The 8,502-nt window shown below is 47.3% G+C and overlaps 1 long non-coding RNA gene across 1 annotated transcript; it reads right to left on the bottom strand.

The window, feature by feature from the left end:
• Window positions 1–1,839: 1,839 nt before the first annotated feature.
• LOC141092399 (uncharacterized) lies at window positions 1,840–4,719 on the bottom strand. The gene is made up of 2 exons (XR_012232788.1): window positions 4,611–4,719; window positions 1,840–2,545 (listed from the first exon to the last, which is right to left on the bottom strand). It is a non-coding gene; the product is annotated as an uncharacterized lncRNA (long non-coding RNA).
• Window positions 4,720–8,502: the final 3,783 nt, after the last annotated feature.

The raw sequence follows: 8,502 nt of genomic DNA, 5'->3' as shown, positions 1-8,502 counted from the left end.
AATGGTGTAACCTGTGTTATCTACTGTATAGATGTGTTATCAGTCACTGTACTGGAGGTGAGCTGTGATAACACAGGATCCACCATTCACAATAGGTGATATCACAGCCCACCTCCTCCTGTACAATGACTGATAACACCTATATACAGTAGATAACACAGAATCCACCATTCACAATAGGTGATATCTACTGTATATAGAGGTATTATCAGTCATTGTACAGGAGGAGGAGGAGGTGAGCTGTGACATCACCTATTGTGAATGGTGGATCCTGTGTTATCTACTGTATAGATGTGTTATCAGTCACTGTACAGAAGGTGAGCTGTAATAACACAGGATCCACCATTCAAAATAGGGGATGTCACAACTCGCCCCCTCCTCCTGTACAATGATGGATAACTACTCTATATACAGTAGGTAACACAGGATCCACCATTCACAATAGGTGATATCACAGCCCACCTCCTCCTGTACAATGACTGATAACACCTCTATATACAGTAGATAACGCAGGATCCACCATTCACAATAGGTGATATCTACTGTATATAGAGGTGTTATCAGTCATTGTTTATTAGGAGGAGGAGGTGAGCTGTGCCATCCCGTTGTGAAAGGTGGATCCTCTTACCTACTATATATATATATGTGTTATCAGGCATTGTACAGCAGGGAGAGAAGATGAGCTGATCCATCTGCTGTCTATAGAAGTGTTAACAGCAGATCCACTATTCAGAATGGGTGATGTCACAGCTCACTTTCTCCTCCTCCCTTAAAAATGACCTTTTGCCTTGATTAGAGCATGCTCAGATAATGCTTCTACGCAAACAAATAGGGCTTGTGCACACATTGCAAGTTTGGTGCGTTTTGTTTGCCATGTAGATTTGCTAGAAAAACTTACAGCAATCCTGATGCCAGCAAAGTGAATGAGGAACCTGTAGTCTCTTGGCACAAGTTACTTATTTTTTTGACTTGCAGATTTGGTGCAGAGAATAATCTGCGTCGTCCGTTCTCTGCGTTTTGCACCATTGACTTCACTTAAAAGCGCAGGGCAAAAACCGTGCCCTTTTTCCTGCCAAGAGATGCAAAAAACGGTGCAGAAATGTCTGCCTCCGTTTCCTCACAGTGTGCACATAGTCTTAGGGTTTCCGTCACTCTGTTGCGGCTAACGTCCATGTGACCAACAGGGAGCAATAGTCTTAACATTAGACCTTATGGCCAGAGTGTGTAAAATCCAAGATATTTTTTCTATTTAATATAGATTGATAAAAAAAAAAATATATAAAATACGTTAAAATCAGACTTAAACACAGTTATTTCCTGATGACAAATTTTCTTTTATCCGTTTGGCACCGCTGATCTTTACGGGAGAGTTTACATCCTGAAGTGTGAATAGTGATCAGCGAGTGTGCTAGGATCAGGTGTTATCTGAGCATGCTCTTGTCCTGAGTATTTTCAGTATGCTCGAAAAAATGCTCCAGTCGCCACGACTGCATGTCTCGCGGCTGTTCAACAGTTGCAACACATGCAGGAATTACCGTACCTAACAAACAGCCAATCACTGCATGTGTTACGGCCACGAGACATGCAGCCGCGGCAAATTACAGCCATCCGCATAAGTAGCGTGTAGGTGAAGCATGAACGCGCCGGATCCTGGAGCCTTTCTATGAGCCATACGCCGCTCTGTGCATGCTTTCCTGCAGAAACAGCGCACATGTGGCAAGTGGTTAAGACAGTCGGTGGTGAGCTCGACCCCCCCCTCCATTGATTTGCCGGCTTTCACCTATTAGAAAAAAAAATCTATATATAGACCCCCTTTAATAAAACACAAATGACCGGTAATCCAATATTACGTAGCATTGGTTTATTGATGCATTCTATAAAGATGTGTATCAATACAACGCGGAGGCCATAAAGCAGTGGCATCAGTTCACCGCAGAAGCCATAAAGCAGTCATGGATAAAGCAGTGGCATCAGTTCACCGCAGAAGCCATAAAGCAGTCATGGATAAAGCAGTGGCATCAGTTCACTAGTCCCCGATGGTACGGAGGAGTCCTGAGCGCTTGTTCGGACAGTCAGTAGAGATGATGTAAAGGGACCCCCCCATTAGGGCAGGACCACCCCGTGATATGTAGATGGTGGTTGCGCATCTGCCGGCCTCGCTGTGCTATTGGCAACTAGTGGATGATTTTTTCGGCTGCAGGCAATCTCGCCTCATAGGCTTCAATGCAACGTGAGTGCCACTAGTCTTTTAAGGGTTACACGATTTCATGCACGCGGGGCCTTCAGGCCTCACTTAAGAGCGGCCTCCAACTCCAAGGCCGAAGCCCCTGTGCATCTTGTCACATTTGGCTCTGTTGCTCCTCATCTAATACACATCCATTACGTCATCCCCATGGCAGCTGTTGAAGATGACCGCCGGCCAGGGGAAAAGTCCTTAAATAATAACTGAGTGGCGCGATGTCCATCCCGTCACCGGATCGCCCCTACTTAGTGGGCGGTGAACCTTGAGGTCTCGCTAGAATTGTTATTCCAAATGCCGCCAAACCTGAGAGACAAAAGAAAACATTGTGATCAATGATATTTACGGCACTTAAAGGGGTTGTCCATTTAAAAAAAAATTAAAAAAAAAAAAAATCGATGGGGGTCCGACCTCTGTGGCCCACAGCGATCCTGACAATCAGTACTCTGACTAATGGTCGATGTGGGAATTATTTGACCCCAAAGTAAACATAAGCTATAGCTGCTAGAAATCCATTTTAAATGGATTGGCCCAAATAAAACAAGGAAAAAAAAAAGTTTATTGGACCCCCCAATGATCACTAAATCTGGGTTCTGCAGCCCCCCAGTTTAGAGGGAATGGAACAGACTTAGGGTCCTGCCTGCCCGCTGCCTCTCCCATCGATGTCTATGGGAGTGATGGAGATAACAGTGCTCCAATGAACGGAGCAGTAGTGTGACCACTGCTCCGTACACCGCTTTCAGAAAGGGGGACATCGGACCACAGGGACTGTGACTAGATCACAAACTATTTTCAAGGCATACCCCCTTTGGAATCTATCTGGTAATATAAAGCCCATGTCAGGAGTGTGGGCATGGAACGGGCACGGGAGCAGAGTCCATACATGGCGGGTGCCGGCTGTGTAACACAGCCAGGACCTGCATCTAACAGCTGCATTCTGAGCCCGCTCTGGTTGCTGCTGTTTAACCACTTAAATGCCGCAATCCTCGTGGGGTGTCCAGTTTGGAGCCGTAGGTGTACTGAAGACTGCCGCCGCCACCATCTTTCCATTGTTATGAAGCTCAGCCTGTCAGTGATCATACAGGCTTAAAGGGTTTGTCCACTACTAGGATAAAATAAAAACACCTATACTCTCCTCCTGTGTCGGCGCTGTTCCAGTGGTGTTGCCTCTTGCTCTCGGGGCTTCTGTGCCGGCGCTGTTTCAGCGGTGTCGGCTCTCGCTCTCCTCGGGGCTCCCGTGCTGGCGCTGTTCCAGCGGGGTCGGCTCTCGCTCTCCTCGGGGCTCCCGTGCCGGCGCTGTTCCAGCCGGGTCGGCTCTCGCTCTCCTCGGGGCTCCCATGCTGGCGCTGTTCCAGCGGGGTCGGCTCTCGCTCTCCTCGGGGCTCCTGTGCCGGCGCTGTTCCAGCCGGGTCGGCTCTCGCGCTGTTGTGACCCCGGCGCCCAATCAGCGTTGGCGTCACGGGCCCCGTCTTTGGACAAATCAAACATGAAGAGGGAGTCTGGGCTGCAGCTGATCTCTGTGACTCCTCTTCACGCCCAATTCAACAGAAGGTTGCGATAGCGACGCCGGAGCTGACTGGGTACGACGGGTCACAACAGCCCCAGGGAGAGCGAATGACGAGAATGAGGGAACGGTGCCAGCCCGGGAGGAGAGTATAGGGTTTATTATATTACCAGGACCAAGCGTGGGGAATGAGAAGGAACGGTCAACAATGTCTTTAAAAGGCACAAAACTTCACATCGCTCCATCAGTGAAAAAATGAAAAAGTAGCTGATCTTATAAAGTAACACCACAAGCTAATCTCTACAAAGTTCAACATTGCTTAAAAAATATATATTAGAACTATACTAATTGCCAATACTCTCATTGGATTGGCTGCCATTATCCCACAATTCTCATCTCATTGGCCGCCAATACTCACTACTCTCATCCGATTGGCTGCCATTACAAACTACTTAGCTGATTGGCTGCCATTATCCCACGATTCTCATCTGATTGGCTGCCATTACAAACTACTTATCTGATTGGCTGCCATTATCCCACGATTCTCATCTGATTGGCTGCCATTACTTCACTACTCTCATCCGATTGGATGACATCGCTCCTGCACCGTCTTCTTTCTCTACCTTGATTGGCTGTCCATTAGTCCATTTATAGCTTACCCATAGCAAACATGATCTGAGCCATGGTGCCCATTGAGCTCATGTTTCCCACCACGTGTCTCCGAGCTTTAGCGTAGACGTAGCCGCCGGCACCGATCAGGCCGCCCCCGCACAATAATTTACAGGTAAAACAATTCTCCAAAGCCCGCGGGGACAGCGGAGACTCACGGCCGCCGGTGGATGACATGACGGGCAGTGGAAGCGTTACCGGAAGTAGCGTGCAGCAGCAGAAAGTCACCCCGCTCTGACCACGTCCACCGCATCACGTGTCTGCCGTGTCCCGCCTCCTCCAGTGTCTGTGTGCTCCACTCTCTCCCTGCTCTGTGACCATCAGCGCCCCCTGGTGGCATTGTGTGAAATAGCAAACAAAAAAAAAAGCATTTTTTTTTACATTAATTGTACTTAAAAAAAAAAATAAAAACTGCAAAAATAAATACATTAGTTTCAATTGTGTCTTCCCAGATCTATAATTTTTTTTTCATCTTGATTTAATTCGTTTTAATTTATTTATTAATTTTTATTATTTTTTTTTTTTGTCTTGAATGTTTTCATTGCATTTTCCCCCATTGTTTACCTTAACCCCTTAACTCCCGGGCCAATTTTTACAATTCTGACCACTGTCCCTTTATGGGGTAATAACTCTGGAACGCTTCCATGGATCCCGGTGATTCTGACATTGTTTTTTCGTGACATATTGTACTTCATGTTGGTGGTAAAATTTCTTCGATAAGTCTTGTGTTTATTTATGGAAAAAAAGCGAAAAATGGGGAAAAAAAATTGAAAATGTTGCAATTTTTAAACTTTTAATTTTTGTACCTTTAAATCAAAGAGTCATATCGCACAAATTAGTTCATAAATAACATTTCCCACGTGTCTGCTTTACATCAGCACAATTTTGGAACCAATTTTTTTTGTTAGGAAGTTATAAGGGTTAAAAGTTGACCAGCGATTTCTCATTTTTACAACACCATTTTATTTTTAGGACCACATCACATTTGAAGCCACTTTGAGGGGTCTATATGATAGAAAATACCCAAAAGTGACACCATTCTAAAAACTGCACCCCTCAAGGTGCTCAAAACCACATTCAAGAAGATTATTAACCCTTCAGGTGCTTCACAGGGCCTAAAGCAATGTGGAAGGGAAAAATGAACATTTTACTTTTTTCACAAAAAATTTACTTTGGAACCATTTTTTTTTTCTTTTGCACAAGGATATCAGGAGAATATGTACCACAAAATTTGTTGTGCAATTTCTCCTGAGTACGTTGATACCCCATATGTGTGGAAAAGCCACTGTATGGGTACATGGCAGGGCTCAGAAGGGAGGGAGCGCCGCTTGACTTTTTGAACGCAAAATTGGCGGGAATCAATGGCGCCATGTCACGTTTGGAGAACCCCTGATTTACTTAAACAGTGGAAACCCCCCCAATTCTAACTCCAACCCTAATCCCAACACACCCCTAACACTAATCCCAACCCTAACTGTAATCCCAACCATAACTACAACCCTAACTTTAGACCAACCCTAAGGATATGTTTCCAGGGTCAGGAAACCCTGCGGGTTTGACGCTGCGTACAGCCGCAGCTGGATCGCCCCGTGCCAGGGCCGTGGGGTACTCGGAGCCGGACCCGGTGGATTTCAATGGGAGATGTCACGGTAGCTGTGACCCGGTCCGTGGCCCTGGGCGTCCATTTTTAAAAGGGGGGTTAAGTAATGTTGGAATAAAGTTTATGAGTGAATGATTTGTGACGCCACCTGTGGTGTTCGGCAAGTGAGATGTTAAGCCGATGCTGCAGACAGATCCTCTGGGACAGATGGTGTGGTGCAGCAATGATGTTATAGCCCTCCACAGGCAGGGCTGTGGTCTCAGGGCAGAGTAGGTGAAGTGACATGTAGATGGTGTAGTGTCAGGCACAAGGGATGTAGCAGTGCTGGGCAGGTTGGCGCCGGAATAAGCGGAGGACACCAGGGCATGTAATTCCAAAGCTTTACTCACAGTCTGTTGTGCACACAGGTGCCCGCCTCTGTGCCGTGTCCTCCAGGTCAGGGGCTCAGCCAACCTCCAGGCAAGATGAAGTACTCCCTTCCAACACTCCGCCAACATATGTGCCTTTTCTGAACGTCTCCCTTTTGCGCCTATAGTGAAGTACTCACAGTACTGAGTTACACTGGAGTTCCTCCTGTCAGATGTTCCTATGAACTCTACTTGTACGGCAGACAGCTGTAGCCTGCTTCGGGGACTCCTTACTACCTAGTCCCGGCTCACTATAGTTGCTGTTGTGCCCCCAAGTCTTGTGTGGGAATAAAGTGGTGACAACTTCTATTCCTCCGGTGTCTGCTGCAGGACCATTAGTATCCATACAACCTCGGGGACCGGACCCCGGCCTTGCGCTGTGAACTTGGGAAGGGTTCTGCTCTAACCCTAATCCTTAGTCCTCCTCTCCTTACATTCCGTACTAATCCTTCCTTCTTATGGAGAGAGTCAGGCAGGCTTTCCATCAATGTTCCTCTTTTGTGCCAGCGGACCCAGGTCACTAAGGTCGGCTGCAGCACTTCCTTAATCCATCCCACTCGGGATCTTCACTCTTCCTCTGACTCTGTCAGACTGACTAAATCCTATCCTCTTCCCGCTCTTTTGGTGCCAACTAACTCCACCCGCCTCCCAGCACGCTTCGTGTTCCAAGCAGGGAGCCACCAAAGGGTGCTCTGCTACACTACTATGTTGTGTCGGATGCAGGTGTTGGAGTGTGGTCAGGTGTCTCCACCTTACCTGGATGGTGGGGTACCATACCTCAGGAGGAGGTGCAGTACCTCTGTGGCGACTGAACCCTCAGGGCGCCACACAGCGTCAAACACGCAGCGTCCAGATGTTACAGCATCGTGGAGGGGATTTCATGAAATCCCGCCTCCACTATGCGTTAAAAGACGCAGGCGACAGACCTGCATAAGCGGACATTAGGCGCGTCTTTTCAGAACGCAGCATGTCTGTTTACGATGTGGCGACGCTCAGTAAATTTCCCATAGGCAATCATTAGATGCGGAGGAAACCACCCCAGGAATTTTTTTTGCATTTCCTTTATTATTTCCCTTTCCGGCTTTCTCTAAACAGGAAAGTCGATCGCAGTTTTCCTCCGATCCGCAGAACTTGAAGCACCTCCTGCAGCCGTCTTTGCGCTTGTTCTGCTCCCGAGATCAGAGGTTCCTTTGTGTAATACAAGTGACACGCTGCCTGAATGGACGTCCTGCAGATCCATCACGTCGCCTTCCAGGTGAGAACCTCGATGCTTGGGAATAAGAAGTCCTTGCACAAATTGCTCTCATAGCAAGAACTGCAGGATGTGACCGATCCGTGCAGGATATCGGTAGTGGAACAGGAGAGTAGCGAAACAGACCAAGTCCAACATCGTAGGTGCCCATACCCCCCAATGTTTGAAGAACGGAGAGGGGGACAGATGATGCAGCGCACGTTGTGGCAAATTTTGGCCACTCCCCAAGCCAAGCCTATTTCCCATTTCTTTCTCCCCTGATAGGAGGAGTTGTCAGAGGTGCGCTGGCAGTGAGGGACATTCAGTAGACGCCTGAGACTGCAGGGCATAGACCCAAATCCGGGACTGTCCACTGTATCCGGGACAGTTGGCACTAGAGATGAGCGGATCGATTCACAAGTCTCTGGCTCAGTGGTACCTGGCAGATGGATGGAAGGCCACAAATCTCTAACCTTCTGGCGGCTTTTCATAGTCCGGGCAGCGGGACGTCATCTGTGTGTCCTGCTCATCTCTAGTTGGGACCTGTGTGTTTAATTTTTGTTGATTCACAGTTGGAGCCTCCAGAACTTTCTTATCTCTATGTAGCTTCAATATACGACATCCGCCTTTTTTTTTTGTGTCTCTAAGGCCGTGTTCACACATTGCAGAAATACTGTGGTTTTTTCTTGTTTTGTGCAGAATCTGCACCAAACTACACAATAACAATCTGCCTCCCCTTATTTGATGCATTTTTGGTGCAGATGCATTTTTAATAGTACAGAAAAGCTTTAATTTTGCACTTAATAAAGAAACTGTCGTTTTTTTTAGGTTCCATATAGAAGACGAGAGGGG

The sequence above is a fragment of the Dendrobates tinctorius genome, unplaced genomic scaffold, assembly GCF_039654945.1.
Source record: "Dendrobates tinctorius isolate UK_male_01 unplaced genomic scaffold, ASM3965494v1 ptg000059l, whole genome shotgun sequence".
NCBI lineage: Eukaryota > Metazoa > Chordata > Amphibia > Anura > Dendrobatidae > Dendrobates > Dendrobates tinctorius.
This window is presented reverse-complemented; position numbering and strand designations above follow the sequence as displayed.